The sequence below is a fragment of the Triturus cristatus genome, chromosome 3_1 (genome assembly GCF_964204655.1).
Source record: "Triturus cristatus chromosome 3_1, aTriCri1.1, whole genome shotgun sequence".
Lineage (NCBI taxonomy): Eukaryota > Metazoa > Chordata > Amphibia > Caudata > Salamandridae > Triturus > Triturus cristatus.
Window position 1 is genome coordinate 314132899 of NC_140583.1, and position 23019 is coordinate 314155917.

Genomic DNA, 23019 nt, shown 5'->3' on the forward strand with positions numbered 1-23019 from the left:
CAATGATAGTGTGATAGTGCTGTAATGCGTTTCTAGTTTTGATCAAGAGTCTGTGGATACCTTTTCTTTATACCAGTTTTCCATTCCTGTCATTACTCATGACCTTTTTTGGTTTTACTAAAATAATATACAATACATTCATTGTAGCTTTGTGACGGCCATCTCCAACCATTGGTCCGTTGTTTATTTTCTTCAACCCACTATCATACAGCCGCAGGACAGCCCCTTTATCAGAACTTCAGTGAAATGGCATTCTGCTCTTCCACAAGGAGCACATCCTCTCAACAATTCCCTTCAGTTTCTGGGACTACTGCAGCAGCGCATGCTTTTCGAGACAAAATATTTTAGTTTTAATATGAAGTTTTTTTCATATTGGCAAAGCCTGTCTGCTCCCCAGCCAATTTTTACGAAAAGTTACAAAACAATCAGCATGACCTAGCCTAAAGGCTAAAAGTACAATTGATGGACAGAATGCAGAACAATGTCATACATTCACCCCAGTACAGAGATCTAGGCTTAAATCCATCGTTTTTTTGCTCCCCATGCTATTTCAGTTTGAACCCAGCCATATGCAAATCAGTCTTGACCCTGCGCCCAATGGGAACAGTCCAGCCCGAACTGCCAGGTCAAGTCCTACCTGGACTGGAAAAAAGCATCCTACGACTGGTTTCGGGGTGCCACCCCTCATCAACCAGGATAGCTTGACTCCAGTGCCATGCCACTTTGAACCCAGCCATATGCAAACCAGTGACCCTGCGCCCAATGCCCGAACTGCCAGGCTAGGCCTGCCCTTGACTAGAAACCAGCATCCTAGGACAGGTTTCAGGGTTTACCCCCTCAACAGCCAGGATAGCTTGACTCCAGTGGTATGGAGAGCATAGAACTTATAGTTCTCAAGCACAGAATTGCCTAAAAGGCGTCCTGGAGCTAAACATTCTAATGCGGGCCTTAGTTCATTACCCCACTACTATCTAGTACGTTTTTAGGGACTTTCTAAACTGACCAAGATCAGATTTTCCCAGTGCACCTGGTAAGTTATGCCGCTAGTGTTCCCTGAACTCTCTGCCTCTGTACAGAAAAGATTGACTTTCCGGAACTAGATCAGCTTCAGCTGGTCTTAATTGGCGACCTCATGGTAATTTCTGATCTTTTTTTTTCTTAGTAGACAGGACATCAGATGTGCAGCCTTATAAATACAAAGTGGTTTAAAAAGAATCCTCTTCTCTGACTGGTAACCAATGCAGCTTTTTAAGTGCCAGAGATTGAGGACATTATTGGGCGATCCAGTGCCAGGTGAGCTGCTGCATTTTGGATGTGTGCCAGTCACTTGATCAGCATGTCATATGCACCCAATAAGTGTTACCATGGTCTGGTCCGCTAAGGATACTAGTATGAAAAATTAGCCTTCTGTTCTGCACGAAGAATGATCATTTCCTTTAAGATTTTAGGAGAGGTTCGAAACTGGGGATGCGGACTGGGTAAAATTGGTTTGTGGAGGCCAGAAATCAGCAGGCAATAGTTGTCGAATCTTATTTGTTGAGTAACAGTATCTTGGTTTTATCTTTAACCTCCCTCATACACTGGTGGAAAATGTTGTAAGGAAAAGGGACTTTGGGATCCACTGATAAGTGGAGTATCATCTGCATAATTCAGACGGTCCCTCTGTGATGGCACAGCTTTCCCAAAGGCCTCTAATATAAATTAAGTATGATTGGACCAAAGGATGACACCTGGGGTAATTGTGTGCTACAACTTTGGGATCTGATTGGTATGGTGGAAGAAAGGGCTTATGTTCTACCCTTCAAATACGCCGTTCTAGAGCAGTGTCCTCCACTCCCAATTGTCTCTCCACTAGTATTCTATGAGCAAGAGTTGCCCTTGTTGACTGCCGTCCTTAAATGTAAATGTGCAGGAATTTTATATAGCGCAAATCACCAAGCGGTCTCTAAGCGCTTGCTTAGGGAACCCGTCCTGGTATTCCCCTGTGAGATAACCCGGCAGGGCATCCGCAAGGTGAAAGCCAGGCATCCCGCCGCGAGGGGCCCATGTGGAGATTAAGCAAGCTATTGCCCAGAGTCGCAGAGTGTGAACCCATGAATTGAGTATGCACTGGAGCGAGAATTATCAAGTCCATGGACATTTATGGACTCAAGAACCAGCCGAGCCGGGAATTGAACCCTGGTCCCAGGCTGACCTCGACCTTAGATCGAAGACTGATACCATTGTGGTTTCTGTCCCATGCATGTGGCAAAATGGCTGAGCTGAGTCATAGTAGCTTGTTCCTCTAATGGTAGTTGGAATAGAAATTACATGGTTTTCTAATATTTTCATGGGTATTTTAAGGAATGGGATTGGCTGGTAGAGTCTAAACATTGGGATCGTTTTTTTTTTTTAATGGGTCTTACACATGCTTCCCAGTCCCTGGGGGACTACTTCTGGAGTCAGATGCATTACCTATGGGGTGTGACTTCTGCTTTTCAATGAGCCAAACTTTAGGCGGGTTCAAATAAGGTGCACCTGATTTGACCGAACAAACTATCCTTAAATTGAATACCAGAGCTGTTGTAATTTGTGTACCAGAATCACCCAATTGCCCTCTTCCTTACCCCTAGTAACTGGTCCCTGATCTTTTTTCCAGTCATAACCTGCTGAAGTGAGGCTGCTCCACTGCCCCATTTTCCAGTGTTGACCAGATTTGCATAATATCTGTAATTTTGTTCAGAGAAATATTGCAAAATCAGTTTTTTTGTAAGTTATTGAAGGAGTGACAATAGTCTGATTTATTAGTGTGTGATGCTTTCTTTGCGTTAGTAGCAGAGAATTCTTTTGAGTAATTGCTGACTATTGCTGCTTTGAGTTTCATTCTCTTGAATTTTGAGTTCAGACTTGGCCTTAGATGCACAGTTAGATCGCCAACATTTTTCCACTTTCTTGCATTCCCTCAACTCCTCACTATACCAAGATACAGTTGGCAGATTTTGAGCGCCAGTAGGCTTCATTGGTAGTCTTTTCTATTACCCTGGTTGTCCCGTTATTATGATTTCACCGTCTTATCAAATGACATGAAGTGTACACTGGGAAAGATGGTTTTAACTGGCTACCAACTACCTTTATATTCTTCTTGGGTGCTTCATAGTGTCAGGCTGTATCTCTGCACTATTCTGTCCAGTTGAGTACCCACACTTATTTAAGAGGATCAGGATTGAGACATTATCTCCTTTCATGGTGAACTTGTGGCTGAAATATCCAGTCCAAATTGTGGCCTGCAACATGTTGGATTGTTAATGTTGCATCAGACTTTTGCCTGTAGTGAGTGAAAAGTCTCTCGCCTGTGCTTTCTGTCCATAAAGTAGTTGGCCAAGACTAATAGTTTGGCATAGGAGAAATTTAGAGGTTTGAGAATTCCCCAAAGATATTCTACAAAGTGTCCCGCAGGACCCGAGGGCCTGTAACAAAGTAGGCCCATTAGGGAGTAGAATACAGAAAATTGTAATTAGAAGCACAACATTTCAGCTTCAGCAAAGGCTTAAGTTAATCTTCCTTAGACCCAGAACCTCCCTAAAGATTGTGAATATCACACCACAGCCTACTGAGCATGGAAGGTGTATAGCTTTGTAACCCGTTGGGCATGCCAGCTCCAAGTCCAGCCCTGTGCATTCCAAAATTGTTTTCTAAAAAAGGTCATGTAAGTTGTCCCTCAACTTCATGGCTTTTAGTTGCATGCTTGGGCAGTGATAGGTGTATCCAGGTGCACTGTAGTTTGTATCCAGTGGACTGGAATGTAGTTTCATGCAAATCCCTTTATATAAGGAGTACACAAGACAATCACTCGCCCTGAATAACTCCCTATTCCGCCTCCATCTTTCGCCTGAAATAACCTCATTTTCACAAATTATACAGCTTTTAGTAACCAGCATTGGCATAGCCAATAGGTCTCGCCTTTGGGACCTTATAAGTGACTAGCAATGCAACAGTTGCATAACTAAATACTTATAAGGTCCCAAAAGTGAGACCTATTGGCTATGCCAAGCGGCCGTGTGGCCGCGAAAGTGATCACGATCAAACATCAAAGCGGCCGTGAAAGTAATCGCGGGCAAGCGCGCGCGTGCATGCACTGTAGCTCTATGCTGGTCTGGTAGCACTTTTTGGAGCCCTCTCAAAGTCTCGCCAGCGCATGCGCTGGGTCAGGCGAGACCTAAAAATCTCTTCCCTCTTAAATGCTTCAGATTGGAGGTTACACACCAGTCATTCCTGGCCACTAGGAACTACCTGGAATACCTGCAGTCATGCCTGCTGGCCACATGTCTTGTAGTCTCCTCTACTGGCATGCCCCCTCCAAAACACGGCAGCATGGCTGGTGGTGTACATGGCTGGTGCTTGCCTTTGGTGTGCGTTTGGCATGACCGGACAGCAGTAAATGGGCCTCAAATGGGCAGTGTCTTGTATACAAGTCCGTGCTAGCTAACCAAAATGACCGTTGATAATCCTACCGCTCAGGAGTGAAAATTGCAGCCTCGTGGTTCAGTCAATGTGGCTTCAGCTGTGATACTCCCATTATTTCCTTTAATACTGCACTTTAGCTCATGCAACATATTCAGGTCCATTTCAAGTAGGGTTCTATTAATTTTGTTCAAGTGCATTAAGTAGCAAAGAATCTAAATTCATCCAGCCGTTCCCAAACAAACCCCTTAAACTTTTCGGATACTTATGACTCCAAAAACACTTTCCTAATAGAACTTGCAGTTGCCTGAAAGCCCAGATTATCATAGTTAAAATTTCATGCACACAGTATCCTGTGTTAATGTGATGGCATGGTTCAGTTGTGATGCACGAATATTTGGGTTGAAGTTTTGTGGATGGATGTTGGGGAGCACGATTCTAATGAAGGACATCTGATGGCATCAAGCTTGGTTGGTGATAACATGCTGTCGAGCAATCCCTTTCTGGCTTGATTTGTCATGCACACGCCATTTGAACATACGTTTTCTTACTCAAAAGCTAATGTTCAAGCAGAGTTAAGGTGGCCCTGACCGATGCCCTAGTGCATTTTTCTGACCAAGTGGGCAAATGTGCTTATTAACAGCTTTAGTGGAATCTTCTATGTAGCTGGCGAGACACTACATCTTTTCAGGCCTATGGAATCTACTAGGTTCTGATAACCCACATAACCGTTTTACCATGTTAAAGTTGAGTAATTGGCCTTTTGTGCTTGGTTTCTCAAATTCCATCAACTGTTACCAAACATGATCTCAGTCCTAAACTTGTATTTATCTGTTCATTTCTCCAATATACATTTGTGTATAAGAGTAGGGTTGCTATTATTGTGAGGCTTAGCCATGTTCTCAGGATGAGTTGGGAATGATTGGTTTCCCACTGCAGACCTCTTATGATTACCACTATATCCAGATGGAATGTGATTTGCCAAGTGTTACCCCTTCAGATGCCTGGTCTGGGATATTCTGAACCACCTAAATGGCAGGATACCAAGGAGTCACCTGCAGACCTGCATCCTTTCAGTGTTCAACGTCCGTCTGTTCCAGTCTGCTGCTCTGAAAAGTGCTGAGGACAACACTCCAGTGCAGACCTATTACTCTTGTTTGGCTGCCCTACCACACAGCATTGTTCTCCAGGTGCCCAGTTGCTCGCTGGTCACATCTACAGGCACCCTGCTTTCCTGGTTCCGTGGTCCCAACCACCTATTTCAACTTTACCTGCAGGCTGTATGACAAAGGATGGCACCATGCCTCCTACAGCAGCACGCCTCCGTTTTCAGGCCCAAGACCATTGCTGGCTGCTGCAGTGTGTGGCAAAGTGGGATATGGAAAGGTTACTTTAAGTCCTAGCTCTGTATGGTGGGAAGCTTAATTGAAGTAATAAACTTTAGAAATCTCCACTTCGTGCATGGCTCCCAATCGTTCCTTATGAAGAGTTAGAAATGGGGTATTTAGTTGGCAGTGGTTGTCACCCTGTCAAAGTAGGGACCCTCACTCTAGTTGGCGTAAGGGAGTCCCACAACTAAGATTAGCCCTGCTGCCCCTCACCTCCCCATTGTAGCTTGGCATGTGCTGTCGGGGTGTTCGCAGAGGCAGTGTGTAAAGTATTTGTGCTCACACCCACACAGTGAAAACACTACAAAAGGAGTCCACACCAAATAGCCACCCTTTATTTGAATAAAAGACCAAAACGACGAATACAACATAGTCAAAATATCACTTCATGTTTTAAGCAAGTTTAGTCCTTCGAAATCAACGGATGAGTTTGTTTTAGCACAATATACCTTAGATGCTTCAAAAATCAGACTGCAAGGCACATGGGAGGTGAGGCACCAGAAAAGTGAAACAATGCATCCGTTTACTAAACGGGGGATGTGGTGCATTGGTTCCTTACTGCTAGGCAAGGGAGGTGATGCATTGGTTCTTTACTGGCAGGGGAGGTGATGCATCTGTTCCTTTCCACACAGGAGAGGACGCATCGGTTCCTTACTGGCACTGCTACCCCTATCCATTTCCAAGCTATGAGGATATGATGACAGAACAAATGGCTGGACTGCGTATCGCTGATAATCACCCACCACAAATCATCTGTAGTGCTTCTTGTGTCTGGAAATTATCGGGATACAATGCACTCCTCTTCAAAGGTCTATCTCACACACATCCAATTTTTTAGTCTTTGTGGAATGATTTATTGTAGGGCGAGCATTCTGATTTTCTTTTGATGAATTTGTTTGTGAATTGCAGCTCTTCTATTGGAGACTCTCTGGGCCCCCTCTTTCACTAAAAAAATACCTGGAGTATATAACATTACATTTTTTTTGTTTGATACCAGCACTGTTTTTTTTTCCTTGGTACAGATTTCCTTCATCTGAATTTAAAATTGATGCTTTGTTTTTGAAGGAACTGGTGGCGGAATGCCATAGTATCCAGGAGAAGAATATTTAGCCATTTTTCTCTTGTGAATGCAACCCAGTCGTCGGGGTGCAAAGAAACTGCTCCTGCCACTATAGTGGGAAACTGAGGGGGAGGTATAAGGTTGTCATTATCCATCCCCTAGGGTTTAAGGGGAGTGGGATATAATTGAAATCCCATTGCAATAGGTAGCAGATGCTAGCTCAGGCTGAATAGGTAGCCTTACTGACTACCTGACTGGCAACCTGAGAACTGAGTTTCTGAAGTCTTGTTGCCAATGTTTTGCAAATTGTCCATAAACTTTCTCCATATGCTGCCCAGGATTTCTCACTGGTATCCGCCCAGAATAACAGTTGCCCTAGCATTTTAATGTGTAGCCGACTTTTCTGCCTGCCATCTGACCTTTTACACTCTGGAGACACCATCTGTGACTGTCTACAGCAGACTGACGTTACCGTTAGTCTGGTTTTGGATCCCGCTTTAGAAAATCTGATTCCTGCTGAAGTCTATACTTTTTCAATAGGTGGTATTGCAGCCTTGACTGTAGGTATGGGGGACTTTTGTTTTATTTGATAGACCAGGGACCAATAGTGAGACTTTGGAGATGCCTTCAATTGTTAAATCTCAGACAATTAACACTGTAGGAAGAGACATTTCGGGAGTGCTATTTTTCAAAGCTCCTCTGCTTAAACCTCATGGAAGACAGTAATATCTATTGGTTCGACACAAGGAGAAGCTGCAGAGGGCATGTGGGATGAATTGGAGTCATCCACCTCAGAATGAGTTCAAGAATTTGCCAGAGGATTATGCCTTCCTATCTGAGATGTGTGCTGTATCCCTTGATAAACAAAGGATGCATAGGAGGTGAAGGGTATTTTACTACTTCCCACTGGGGAAATGTCAATGGTTCATCATCGTCCCCTTGGGTGGACCGCTTCAGAAGCAGTTTTGCTGCTAAAGGGTGCATGAGAATCCTATTTTATTTTCCGTTCTCCTAAATACTCTCCTCTCGTATACTAGAATGAGTGAGCTTTAGGCCTTTCTGGTCTTTTGATGTGCTCGGACATATTTTGGCACATATCACTATCTTTTTACAGAATGTGAAACTGGAAAGCTTCAGTGGCACAACTAGTCATAAGGCAGGTATTCCAGTCAACAAATTGGCTCCCCCACCTCTTTCCGCCCCATTGTTGGAACTCCATGTAGCGCTGCATATTGGTTCAGAGCTGAGGAAATAAATGGGCACACAAGTATCGCACTCTGGGTGGAAGACCTCAAGCAGTCTTCGCCTCCTTTATCACCCCTAGCCATGCCTGGCCAGACGGTGTTACAGGGTGCACATTAGTCTTCCAGGTCATTCCTGGCACCACTACTTGTGGTGCTGGGTGTCATTACATCTCTTAACTTTGGCATGACACTGTGAAATTGTTTGTTAAAACTGTTTAGGCAGTCTGCCTCAGATTATAGCACCAATGGGAGCTACAGTTCTCACCCTAGTCTACCTCAGGCAGGTAGTGTTTTTTTCATTCCTCTCAGGTGACTAGACTTGAGAGCTAATCAGCAGTGGCTTTGCAGGGCTTGGCTGTGAGGTTCCAGCTAACTCCCAGTGTTTCTGATGGTGTGATTTCTTGATACGGTATATCTAACCTCGAACCACAACACATTCTGGTGACCATTTCTTCACCATGTTTTGCGGTGACAGCAGCCCTGTTCACACATGATACTGTCCATGTTTCCAGTTCGAAAAGGCGTCCTGAATTTCCCTCCTGTTTGGTTTTCTGATGAGCACCAGGTTCCCGGGTATGAGTCCCTGGGGCTTGACAAGTCTCCTTTTGTTGACCTTCTCATTTGGGATACTGAGTTCGAGTGTTGCAGGTTCATATGGTGGTGTCTACTGGTTGGACACAGGGATGGTATCCTGCCTATGTCCAGTGGGCATCAAGCACCAAGGGGCAGTTTTGTGATGCAATGCAGGTTTTCTCGTAGGAACTGCTGCAGAGTTGTCTCAGGATTGGTGCAGTCTGCCACCGCAGTGCTCAACATTTTGTTCAAAGTGTGCATAATGTGTTCCGCTTCACCATTGTCCTGTGGCCACTGGGGGGGTGATACAGTGGTGTTGTAGGCCAAGACACGTGAGCAGGTGCTTGAAGTATCCTCCTTGGAAGGGCGGTCCATTGGCTGTCTTTATCTCCTGGGGTAGTCTTAGTAAGGCAAAGGTCCTTTCCAGTCCTGGGGTGATGCTAGTGTAAGCTGTGGACTCTGACTTCAACTACTGGATACTTGGAATAGCTGTATCATTACTGCAGTCCCTTTCCAGTCTGGGAAGATCCAGAAGTCGAGGCTTATCTGGTACCAGGGAGTTGAGCAGGGTTAATCTGTGATTGGTGCCGGGGGTTCTTGACTGCCTGTAATCTGAAAGGAGTGGCAGTATCGCGCACTTCTCCTCCACGGCGGCTACTAATCCTGGGAACCAGATCTTTTCCCTCATTCGAGACTTCATCCAGATGGTCCCTTGGTGACCGTGGGGGGAGGATTGCCACCCGCTCTTGCTAACTCTCGAATTACGATGCATGACCACCATAATACCACGCTGTCTGCTCTAGCATTTAGGTCATCGCACACCCTCCAACTTTCCCCAGGCATTCCCGATCTGTGCTGCACCAGTTGTTGGCATGTCGTAGAAAGTAGTGCCAGGAGTCTCGGTATTGGACTCCAACTTTTGTTACAACTGGATTGCTTTTGGTAGCTGTGCTTATCTTCTCTTTTGTGAGGGCATGGGGACATGCTCCATGTGATACCATGTTCACATACTGTTTTGACGTGGTCGACCTCTTCCCCCTCAAACTTGGCAGATGCCTGGAGAGGAAATTTGCAGGGTTCTTTGATCCATGCCGGTACACAGCTCCATTTGGTAGTGTTGCAGCTGGATCACCCAATGCTCTATTCGTGGTGGAGGGTGTGGAGCTGTACCTCAAAAGCAGGGATGAGCGGCTGGTGGTCGTTGACCACACAAGGGGTGCCCACTGATGTAGAGGTGGAAATGACCACATGTCAATTTGATTGGCAACGCCTCCCAATCTGAATATCTCGCCTCTGTAGGTTTGAGGACTCTGCTAGCAAATGCGAGGGGCTCCCATTTCCCTGGTTTCACCTGAGTGATCACGGCTCCAAGGCTCACCAGACTAGCATCCACCAGTAGTTCTGTATTTAGTGTTGCGTCAAAGTAAGCCATGGTGGTTTTGCTGAGTAGTGCTTCCTTAACATTCAGGAATGCATTTTCTTCTAGCCTTCACTTCCATGCAGCATCCTTTTTGGTCAAGACACTCAAGGGGTTCAGCCACTGTAGCTAGGTTGAATGAATCATCCACAGTAGGTGGCCATCCCTAGTAAGCTACGTACTCCGGTTATTGTGGTTGGTACCTGCGTTTGTTGGATAGCATGGGACTTGCGTAGTTCTACTTGAACTCTCTCCTGGTTAAACACAGCCAAATAACTCTGAGTTTTGAAAAACAACACTTGTCCTTGTGGAGGGTAATGCCATGGTCCGACAATCATTGCAGAGCCGCTCCAAGGTGTTTGTGGTGCTCTTCCATGGATGAGTGGATTAGGATGTCATTGCTGACGTTTAACACCCCTTGCAAACCTGATGGGGTTTCTCAGACCATCTTGAAAAACCTCAGCTGCTGATGAGATACCAAAGTTCAGCCGTTTGTCGGTGCATTTCTGTGCTGAGAACGTTGTTGCGTAACAGATTTCCTCCGCCAGCCTTAGTTGGTGATATCCAGTGTTTGGGTCCAGCTTGGAGAACCATCTGGAGCTGTTAAGGTAAGCTATTATGTTGTCCATAGTGGGCGTTCTCTCCCTTTTGATCGCTTGGTTGGGTATGCTCATATCTATGCAAAGCTGTATTCTACCAGGTTGTCTTGGTTTCTCTGCGATCACCATTGGCAACACCCATGGAGTTGGGCCGGTGACCTTCTCTATTACTCGTTGCTCAGCTCCTGTTCGAGGGGCCTCCGATGGAACCATATTCGTCGGTATCAGAGTGCCACTGGTTTGACTGTGTCAATATGGAGATTGAGTGGGGGGCGGGGGGGAGGTCTCTTCAGGCATCCTAGTTGGTGAAGAGTTGTGGAAACAGGTCTAGTACTTCACCTATGCCGTTAAAGCACTCCAAACACATGAAGGTGACCAGGCCTAGATCTTCCACAGTATGGCTCCCCACCAGGGTATTTGCCATCTTTTGACCACATGGAATGTGGTTGTAACCTCTTGGTCGTCGGCTCTCAAGACAGTGATCTTGCCTTTTATGGGTAGCGGTGATAGGCTTCTGTATGTGAGTTGTTTTACATTTGTTGGGGACAGCTGACGGCGTGGGTGAAGCCGCTGGTATTGAATGCCCATCACAAAGCATGTGCTGGTGTCAATCAGGTCCTTGACACTGGATCCTGCCACTTTGATTACACCTGAAGGTAGCGGGTACCTTCGTCGCTTTAGGTCACTTGTGAACGATATGCGGAAGCATTCCTCTTCATCTGGAGAAAAGTCTTCTAGGTGGTATGCTGTGGTACTTGATATTTTTGGGGGGTATCTGGGTCTTCTAGGGACAGTTGCTTTACAGACTTGGATGCTGGTGCCTCTCATGCACCTCTGCTTATTGGCCCTCCTCTGCACACAGTGGCAAAGTGATTGAGGGTGCCTCACTTGGAACAGGTCATCCTTGGGCCGGGCATTCTTCCAGGGGATGCTCTTCTCACCCACAGTATCCACATCGGGATCCGGGGGGGGGTTCACTCGCTGGTTGTCTCGTTCGGTTGCTCTGCTGTCTGACCGGTCGTGTGACTGTGCCAGGACGAGGATGTCTTCCAGTGGAATTTCAGGCTGGCGAAGGATGAGGCTTCTCGGGGTCTTATTTCTGCAGCCTTGTATCACTTGTGCTCTCACTTCCTTAGGCTGGTCGTCAGCCGTGCACGTGCTGGCTAGTTCTCAGGCATTGGTAAAGAGTCCAGAGACTTTCTCGACCCCCCCCCCCCCCCCCCCCCCCCTTCCTTATGGCGGGCTTGGTTGAGTTTGAAGCGTTCATAGTCTGGGTTGAGTTATGGGTCGGTGTGAGTCTAGGGCTCTGACCGCAGATTGTAGTTGTCATCCGCTCCTGTTTGGCAGGTGTGTAAAGTTTGTCAATCCCCTCACCTGCGAAATGGAGCAGCAGCGATCTTTGTTGTGCTGTCAGTCTCTCTTTTTGCGACAAAGTAGTTCTCGCCACCCAATCCAGATCGTCCATCGGGGGGAGGCGGTAACTGGTTTAAGCTCGCAGAATGGTGGCAATACACTGACTTGCATGTGTTGCTTGGCAGGCTGCTGCACAGGAGGTTGTGTGGGGATTTGTGCCAGCTGAGGGCCAGCATTGGCTGCTTCATCTGCCATTGCTGCTACGTGGCACTGATGCAGGAAGTGAACTGGTTGTTTTGTTCCCTCTGTTGAAGGACGGTGAGGTTTTCCTTGGAGAGGGCACTGTATTCCAGACAGCACTGTGGCAGCGAGTTGGTTCATGCTGCTGTGCTCTTGGTCACCCTGCCTATGTGTTCCTCTTCAATATCCTCTTTCCCCTGTGTCATGGGTCCTCACTGCTTATTGGTCTTTACTGTGTTCTGATGTTCCATGTTCTTCTCTTTTCCTTTTGAATTTGCCCCCTTTGCTGGAGTCATTCTGCCTGGGAGGGGTGTGGCTGCCCGCTAGACTGGGCCGCTTGTGGCCAGGGGAGAAGCTGCAGCAGCCGGCAAGCTCCTACGTGGGTGGGTTATGTAAAACTCTCCCCCCTGCTGTTGGTGAGTCGCCTGTAGTGGCTGCAGGTGAGTGCTGTTGGGGACAGTTTTTGCAGCAGACCTGCTGCACAGCAGCTCCGCCAAACGAAGGTCCGCACTGGGCAGTTCCGATGATGCATTGCTTTTGCCATGGGGATCAGCACCACACGTCACCAGTGTAGCGGGGCGCCTTAGTTCGTGGCTGAGTAAATACAGGCACACAAGTATCGCACTCTGGGCGGAAGAACTCTAGCAGTCTCCGCCCCCTTTATCACCTCTAGCCATGCCTGGTTAGAGGTTGTTGCAGAGTGTGCATAGGTCTTCCAGGTCATCCCCGGCACCACTTTTCGTGGTGCTGGGTATCATTGCACTATGTATGAAGGCATAGTGCCTAGGTGGCCCGGGGGTTCATTTTAGCTATCAAATGTTTTGCATAACGTTTTGTTGAACTGGGATCGTCTTGAACCTTAGCTGCTAATCTAATTTGCTTTGAAACTGCCTACAGGAAAAACATGCTTCCCACTTAGCACCCAAGCCAGAATTTAAACCGAACATGCGAGTCAAATGTGCAATTAAGTCTTTAGAAAGGAAATTAGGCAACTAAACCATAAGACAATCTGTTTTGTATCGATCAAATGTTCAGAAGTACTTTCATTCCCTCCCACCCCCCGGTAAATGCACATTTTTTTCCAGAGTGAAACCTCTGATTTAAATGTCGTGCATTCCTCTGCCATGTAGTGGTTAAGCACTTGATAATCTTCCAGTCAGCCGCCGACTAGTGAGTGGGCTTTCTAACTCTCCCTTCATGATTGGCTGTTTGCCTCCATTTCTTGCTATTTATTAGGCATTGTCATTCTATTTTTGTTAGTCCATCCCTAGTTTTCTTTAACTTTGCTGTTGAATGGCTCCATTTTAGCCTTCCAGTGGTGGCTTATTTGTTTTTGCGTTTCTCTTGCATTCGATGACTGCCCATAGTCTGGAAAGTAAAATGTTGTAATTCTTTCTAGCTAGCCACCCCCACGCGATTCCGTGGCAGCTACCACTGAAAGCGCTTTCTAGTGTGAAATGCCCTGGTAATAAAATAAAGGAATAACGTGGAAATCCTAAGATTTGAATGAGCTGATTACATAAGTGTTGGACTTGGCCCTCTTGGTAGGGTCACTACCCAAATTGTTTGCCTTCACCCGCCTGTTATCTGAACCAGTTTGTTAGTCTTTCGTACTCTGCTCACTTTACGACTGCTAACCAGCGCTAAAGTGCGTGAGATTTACTTTAAACATGCTGTTTTATATGTACCTATTGGCCGTAAGCCAAGGTTAACCTATCTAGATAGTCATCAACTGTTTGACCCTTCCGAAGTCAGTCTTCAACACTGAAACGGCCTTGGTAGAAGTACGTGTTAACATAAGACCCTTTAGATAATGGGCAATGCTGTTCCCATTAGATTTATCTGCTGCTTTCAACACCATCTCAAGCAATCCTAATACAAAGGCATGGAGAGATTGGATTAGGATCTAAAGTTCTTAACTGGTTGAGATGCTTTCTAAAAGGATGAACAAACATTGTGCAACAAGAATCCATATTCTCCTGTAGTTCAATGGTTGACAAAGGGGTCCCTCTGGTAATCGGCGCTTAGCCCAATTCTGTTGATCTATGTAGCACCACTGGCAAGCGTAATGATATACATTCAATGAAATCTCGTATGCAGATGATACCCAGCTGATTATCCTGGGACACAACCCTGAGGATACAAGAACGAATTTTATTTTTGTATAATCTTTTTATTAAACATCTTGCAAAGCATGACATCAATATTACTTCGTGTGACATATGAACTGAAGTGTTTCGGCTTCAACATTAGCATTACAGTACATCTCATAGTGCCCTCTTTTTCGTTCAAGAACGAGATTTAAAAACTGATTTTTTGCAACCAACTGGTTACAAAATGACTACCTACAGCTGAATACTCTCGACTGAAGTTACTCTTCTATTTGGTAAAGCAGAACTGTGGTCAAATGACTGGTGGCTGACCAGCATGGGCCCCGTCCACCCCCAAAATCCACAGCACAAAACCTAGGTATGCTGGACAAGTTGTCCATGAAGGACCATGTAAGCCATACCCTGGCCTCCTGCTATGGCATCATGCAAATGCTACGAAACATTTTCCAATGGATACCTTTGGAACCCATGAAATTGTTGGTTCAGGGTTTGATCAGTAGTCTTGCTATGGAAACTCACTTATGGCATCCATAAACCAAGCACTATATACTAGACTCCAGGTGTTGCCAGATCAGTGCTAAATCTTCCATTTTGATCCCAATCTGCCCCATTTTTTAATCCTTACGCTGGCTCCTAAATAAGAAATGTTCTATCAAGCTCATGTGTTTCACACACTAGTCACTTTAAGGATATGGGCCAAGTTACCTAGCTAAGAAACTAAACTGGTATGTACCAAAAAATCTCAGGTCGGGAGGAAAACACCTTTTGACTCCCTTTAGGGTCTGAACTGCTAGAAATTGATGCAGATCTTTCTCACCTAGCCACTAAACAATGGAATGGGCTTCCAATGCACCACTGAGCCATTACAGGCCACGGAGTGTTTAAAAAGCAGCTGAAAATATTGGATGTTTTAACCTTTTCTGCCATGGTCACTCCCTTTATCTACCTTGCCACTCCACCATGAGACCCTTTGGAGTGATATGTGCACTTAATAAATGGTCATAACATAGTTTAAGTCTCTAGTTGTGGCACTACCTGTAACCAGAGCCTGTAAATGAAACACTACCAGTAGACCGGTCGCATTAATTATGCCACACAATTAGTCTGTCAAACATGTATTCAGCCTGCAATTGCAGCATTTGAGACTTTTTTTAATTGCCATTCCAACCTGCCAAAATAAACTGTTTGCCAGGCCTAAACCTTCCTTTTTTTTAATGCATGTCACTCCTAGGGTAGGCCCTAAATGCCCAAAGGGCAGGTTGCAGTGTATTTAACAAGCTGGACATATACTTCTCCTGGTAGTAAGAACAAAATTATCCTTTGTTTTACTACTTCAAGGCCTACACTCCTATAGGATAACATTGGTTTACCTTATTTTTGATAAGTGATCACTTTCAATTGGATGCAAGTAGGAATGTAGAGTTTGCTTAAAGAATTGTAATTTAAAACCCCCTTTAATGGTGAAGTCTGATTTTGTCACCATTCTGAAAATGGCACTTTAAGAAAGTTAGCATTTTCTTGTCCAAAACAATTGGTGCCTGTATCCTGTGTCACATGACTGGGAGCAATACAGACAACTTCCAGCTACCCCTAAACAGTGAGACAAAGAGGGAAATGGGTGTTGGCAGGATGGGCCATCTCGGACTTGATTGGGGGAAGAGCAGTCACCTACCACTGTTGCACATCACAAAGGCTGCCTCAGCACACTTACAAAGGTTTCACACCAGCCTTTTGTGCCCCTGGATAAGCTGGGGCCAGAGAAGGGAGGCAGGAAATGCCAAACACCTCTATGGTGGAAACCTCTAGAACCATCTTGCAGGCATAAAGTATTCATATTGAACCCTAAGCCCAAACCTTTCAGTACATCTCTGGACCGGTGGAAGACTCAGGACTGATGTGCTCCTTTGCTGCAAGAAGTACTGCTACTCTGCTGCCCTGCTTCCTGAGTGGGCAGGACTGGCACTGAATCTTAAACCTAGGACCACAGTGACGCCAAGGGCTATCTGGTCTTTTGATCAGAGCCTCGGGAACATAAAAGGCTCCAACCACCTTGCATCCATAACCTGGACTTTGCCTGCTGTGGATCTTGCCTACAACTGGGGCTACCTCAGTCCTGGATCCTTAGAAGTGGGCCTGAAGGTGCTCTAATACCCGAGCTGTGGTCTTGGGGCAGAACCGTTGCTGTGGGACATATCCTTGCAGCTCTGCATTGGAACCTCCATGGCACATCCCTGACCCAGGACTTCACACCGCAACCCCTTGTCAACAGCATCCTCAATGATGCAGGACCTCATCTCAAACCTAGTCCATGCCAGACCTCACATCACCTGCAGCGCCTCAATTTCTGCTGTACTATGCATTCTTACCAAGGGAACTCACCAGACAACTAGATTTAAGGTACTTCGTTAGGTAGGACTAACTTAGGCCCTCCATCTTGTCCAGGTCCATCAGTTGGCCTTAACTTGTGACCTTGTCCCAGTCCTGCACGACCAGATAACCACAGTAGGTGTTTGTGCTTTTAGGGACTAATTTCACTAAAATCTTGAAAGTGCCAGATCTCTGGATCTACTGATGGATTTGTCGTTAGTTCTTAACTGAAATTTTACTTTCTAAATTGGTGTGGAATTTTTCCGTGGTGTTTTCACTTTATTAGTTTGAAATATTGCATACATACTTTCAGGAGCGGCTCCGTGAGTGGAGGAGCTGCTCCCCCTAAAAGAAATTGCCCAGAGCAGCTAGATAATAAAATGGTAGTTTATTGCCATTTTATGTTGAAGCAACCAGTCCTGAACAGTGTGGACGGGGTGGGGCCAGTGCTGCCTAGTGGCAGCAGGGAACTCTGCACTTATCCAGTATTGGGGTATCTTTCATAGATTCACATGCCTGAATCATTCCCCGTCGCCGAGGCGGGAGTCTCGGTAGATAAAAAAGTAGTGCCAAAAAATAATTAGTAGTAGGCCCAATGAAAAAAGGCCCTAAGGCCTATATCTTAGAAGCCTATCTACTTCGTTATGTAAAATAACCCAAGAATTGGTAACAACCAATCAGACATCAGCACCCTTCTAGAACCCTCTCAGCAGAGCCAGCTCTCCTCAGATTTTCACCGCACGTCGTGTGAAAGGGAGTCTCCCTGAGTGCCTACTCTGTTTCTTCTTTTCTTCAGTAATGTCTGACAAAAAAAGCTTTGTTTAGACCCTGCAGGACCTGTGATAAGGACTCGTATGCAGAAGGGGATGATTTTGAAGAGGATGATGAGGGTCCTTTCGGAATAGCTAGGCACCCCTCAGAGTTACATATAAAGTGTCAAGAGGTGGATGAGGAAGAAGACTATCATGAGCATGCTTACCAGGAAGGCCTTGCTACACCAGTTTACAGGCATCCCTCAAGGGATTGGGATCGTAGAGAAACGAGTCATCTCCCGCCTACACTGATTCAAGATCTTCAGGCCATGCTGGCGGATTACCGCCAACGCTTTCCTGCACAACAACCTCTTCCTAATTTACAACCGACAGAAGAGTCACATACGGACATTCCAAATTCGCCGCTTCACCCTGCTGGTTCGGGGACACAATCGCACCATGATACCATTTCCTCTGAGGAGGATATCGAAGAAGGTGAAGTACCGGATAAAGACACCACTCTGGATCCTTGGGATGATTACATTATTCCCATGCCTTCTCCACCTATTCCGCAGCCATCGGATTCTCCTCCAGAGGATATAGGTGGCTTTCACAATTTAATGCAACGTGCAGCAGTCAGGTTTCAACTACCAGTCACTGTGGAGCATACAGATTGTTTCCTCCATGATTTTAAAGAGGAGCAAAGTAAAATTACAAGAGCAATTCCCATCGATTTTATTTGGAATGAGGGGTTAAAAATTATGAAGACACCTGCTTCCGTACCTGCGGTCCTCCCTCGTATTAAGAAATATCGTGCTCCTCCAGAAACACCCTCTTGTCTAATCGGTCATCCCCGACCAGATTCCGTTATATCACAGGCTGCTCAACAAAAGTCCAAAAATCCGGCTATGCCGATATCAACGCCGCCGGATAGGGAAGGGCGAAGATTGGATCTGATCGGTGAGAAGTTCTCTACTATGGCGGCAACTTCTATCAAAGCTGCAAACTCCTTGGCCATACTTGGTCGCTATGACTGCCAGATGTGGTCAGAATTCTCTGAATTTATAGACCTCATTCCTGAAGATCGTCAACAAGAGGCAAGGAAGATGCTTCAAGAGGGAGAACGAGCCGCATCAGATCACAGACTGTGCCCTGGATATTGCAAATACCAACTTTAGGCAACTTGCAGGGGCTGCAGTCCTTGGGCTTAAAGGATGGCTTAAGGCAATATCTTTTAGGCCAGAGGTTCAAGCCAAAATCATTGATATGGCCTATGATGGAGAATCCTTGTTTGGGAAGCATATAGACGAGGCCCTCCTAGCGATCAAGACTGATACGGATACAGCTAAGTCACTAGCTGCTCTCCAATACAAACGGGGATCTTTCCGTGGTGCAAGAGGTCGAGGCTTTGTATCAAGGGGAAATTATCAAAGTCAGCAAAACAGACAATATCCGTCTCAATATAGACAGCCTTATGGACGATCATCATACAGGCAATCTTCCTCGAATAGTTTCTCGGCGATCGAACAATCTGGGTCGCGACGCCAACAAGAAGCAATGATTTACGCTGGACGCCAGTCATCCCTCCTTCCCTCCCAGTGGGAGCAAAGATGACAACTTTTGCACACAATTGGGAGGAGATCACCTCGGATCGTTGGGTCATCGACCTAGTCAGAAACGGTCACACCCTGGAGTTCTTAAAACAACCTCCTACTGCCCCGCTCAGAGGTCCCCCTCCCCCTCGTCTTCACTTATTGTTCAAAGAAGTTTTAATAATGCTCCGCAAGAACGCAATAGAGAAGGTTCCTTCGCCCCAGAAGGGAACCGGTTTCTATTCTCGATTTTTCCTCCAAGTCAGAGTGGCGCCCGATTCTGGATCTCCGCAAGCTCAACAAATTTCTAAAGAAGCAGAGTTTTCGGATGGTTACACTGGCCGAAGTTTTGAGCTGCCTGAACAAAGGGGATTTTATGGTTTCTCTGGACCTGGAGGACGCGTACTTCCACATTCCTATCCTTCCCAAGCATCGCAAGTACCTGCGATTTGTAGTGGCTGGCGTCCACTATCAGTTCAAAGTCCTTCCGTTTGGGCTGAAATCTGCTCCAAGAATTTTTACAAAGTGTCTTGCACCAGTAGCAGCGACTCTAAGGTCACAGGGAATACAGGTATTCCCGTACCTGGACGACTGGCTGCTCAAAGGCCCTTCGAAGCAGACTACCGTAGAGGCAGTTTCAGCATGCCTAAGTCTATTCTCAAACTTAGGCCTCACTCAACAAAAGCAAATCTCAACTGCTCCCTCGTCAAAGGATTCAGTTTCTGGGAGCAATGCTGGACACCAAACAATGCAAGGCATTCTTGTCAGAGGAACGTCAGCTTCGTTTACAAAAGCTAGCACTTTCAATCGCAAGAAAAAAGTCAGTTTCTGTCCGGAGGTTTGCGTCTCTTCTGGGGATGTGTTCATCAACTATAAATCTTGTACCTTTAGCACGGCTCCAAATGAGACCTCTGCAGGAACAGTTACATCTACAATGGAAACAGGCCGTGGGGTCGTTCAACGACTCCATCATGATAACACCTCACATGATGGTCTCTCTGCATTGGTGGTCACAGATGGAAAACCTGGCTCCGGGCCTTTCTTTTGTAACATCTCCTCCAGAATTCGTGGTAACAGACTCCTCCATGGAGGGGTGGGGAGGACATCTCCAAGATTTACAAATTCAGGGACGATGGTCCCAGGAATACCGCCAACAGCATATCAACAGACTGGAGCTTCGCGCCATTTTTCTCACTCTGCAGGCGTTCCTCCCGAGGATTGCAGGGGCCTCAGTGCTGGTCCGGACGGACAACACGACCAGCATGTATTACGTCAACAAACAGGGAGGAACGAGGTCACTGTCCCTTTCGCAGGAAGCTCAGGAACTATGGGAATGGCTTACAACACACAAGATAACCTTACGAGCGGAGCACGTCAGGGGCCTTCACAACACATTGGCCGACAACCTAAACGGATCTCTGGCAGGCTGTCACGAATGGGAGATAGAGCAGAAGCAACTAGAGAATTTTTCAATCATGCGGCAAGCCGGCACTGGATTTGTTTGCTACAAAGGAAAACAAGAAATGCCACTATTACGCAAGCAGATTCCCTCAACAGGGATCAAGAGGAAATGCCCTGTCCATGAGATGGTCAGGGCTTTGTGCGTACGCTTTTCCCCCGATACCACTAATTGCGAAAGTGATCCGCAAAGTGAAGATGGAACATTGCCGCCTCAACCTGATTGCACCCCGTTGGCCAAGGCAATATTGGTTCCAGGAGCTGCTTCTTCTAGCTCACAGCTCCATCCGTCTAATACCAACAATGACGATGTTGACAAGGGAAAGGGGTCAAATACTCCATCCAGATCCAGAGTCGCTGCACTTGCACGCATGGCTCCTGATTTCCTAGAATACAAAGATCTAACCATTTCACAGGAATGCCGTGAGATTCTATCTAAATCACGCGTGCAAAGTACTTTAAAAACTTATCGTTTGAAGTGGAAGCGATTTTGTCATTGGTGCGAGGGGAAGGATGTCCATCCTTTACAAGCTTCAGTAGAGCAAATCCTTCCTTATTTGTTATCCCTAGCCAAATCTGGGCTTGCATTCTCATCAATTAAAGTTCATCTTGCGGCTCTATCAAGATTCAGTAAGAGTACTTCTAAGCCTTCGCTCTGTTCCTCTTCATTAATAAAACAATTTATGAAGGAGCTATTCCGTGTTTTTCCACCAATTCGTGCACCTCCTCCAGAGTGGGAGTTGAACACAGTTCTAGCTCAATTGATGAAAAGACCGTTTGAACCTATCCACAAGGCTGAGCTAAAATTTTTAACATGGAAGGTGGCTATTCTTTTGTCTTACATCGGCTCGAAGAGTCAGTGAGATTAAAGCGTTCACCATCTCAGAGCCCTTTTTGCAGTTCTCTAAAGACTTTGTTACTCAGAACAAATCCACGATTCATCCCTAAAGTTCCGACTCAGTTCCACTTAAATGAGCCAGTGAAACTAAAAGTTTTCTTCCCAAATCCAGCCACTCCATCTGAGCGAGCGTTGCATTCACTGGATGTAAAACGCTGTCTGAAATTTTACTTGCAAAGGACCAAGGACATCAGGCGGTCCAATCAATTGCTCATAGCTTATGGTCAAGCTACACTTGGGTCTGCTGTGACTAAAGCGACTATAGCCAGATGGTTGGCTTCTACAATTCATTTTTGTCATGATAAAGCCAATAAACCGTTACAAAGGAAGGTCAAGGCGCATTCTACTAGAACTATGGCAGCATATACTGCATTGTTCGCAGGAGTATCCTTGGAAAATATTTGTCGTGCTGCAACGTGGAGGAATGTTCACACATTCACAAAGCACTACTGTCTGCAATCTACTCTGCAGGAAGATACAGCGGTAGGACAAGCCGTCCTTCAACATCTTTTAAACTGAGGTCAGATATATGTTTTTCAATTTACTGTTTATAATTGCTATATTTTAAGCTACATTGTCTTTTCTTTGTGTAAGATACATGTTTGGATTTTAAGAGGACCTCTTATGCCTTCTACTTATCAAATTGCGGGCGTAATTGGGAGTGTCAGCAATAGTCTCCCACCATCCGCAAACGACTATGCTTGGCATACTGCTTGCTACTCTGATTCAGGCATGTGAATCTATGAAAGATACCCCAATACTGGATAAGAAAACAAGTTACTTACCTGTAACTACAGTTATCCAGTATTGGTATCTTTCATAACCTTTAAATGTTTGCCGCAGTCTTTGCTTCAGGGTGTTCGGACCTCACATGCCTTTTGTCGCTCACCCCACTCACCTGCATTCTGTCACTCTTGAGCGTCACTCACCTGCACTCTCGCTCATTAGCGATCTCACCTGCACTTACTCATGACATCTACTCACCTACAGTGTCACGCCGGTGATCCTGTCCCTTCACTGCAGTCTGTCACTGACAGCATCTCCCTCACCTGAAGTCTCACCCACTCGCAATTTGTTTAGGTGGTCCCCCATGAGTTGGTCTGTCACTTGCCTGTAGTCTGCCATTCAGACTCCCGCTGACCTAATCTGACTGTCAGTCACAGCCTCCCAACCTGACTCACTTGCAGTATGTCACTCAGTCGCAGCTTGTGGTTCAGGGGTTCAGATTCAAGCTAGAGTCAACTCTACTACAGTCTGCCATTCAGTCTGTCACTCACCTGTCTGTCACTCACAGCCTCCCTCCCTCACCTGCAGTCACTACAGCCTCACTCCTGGTGTCTGGCTTTCTTTGCAAACTTCTCTCCTCCTGCTGGCCCAGGCACCTGTGTGCTGCAGTGTTGTGCACTCCCCTCGCAACAGCAACTGTTGCTAACAGCGTGTGGGCACCAGCGACTGCAGAGCACACACAAACCGCCTGCAGACAGTGCCTCTTCACTCCTCCCCTTCTACACACACACTGCCCGAAGA

General features: G+C 46.1%; 1 protein-coding gene across 2 annotated transcripts in view; it reads left to right on the top strand.

The window, feature by feature from the left end:
- Positions 1 to 23019, top strand: part of RBPMS2 (RNA binding protein, mRNA processing factor 2) — a 140665-nt gene that overhangs the window by 90433 nt on the left and 27213 nt on the right. The gene's annotated exons all lie outside the window — the stretch shown is intronic.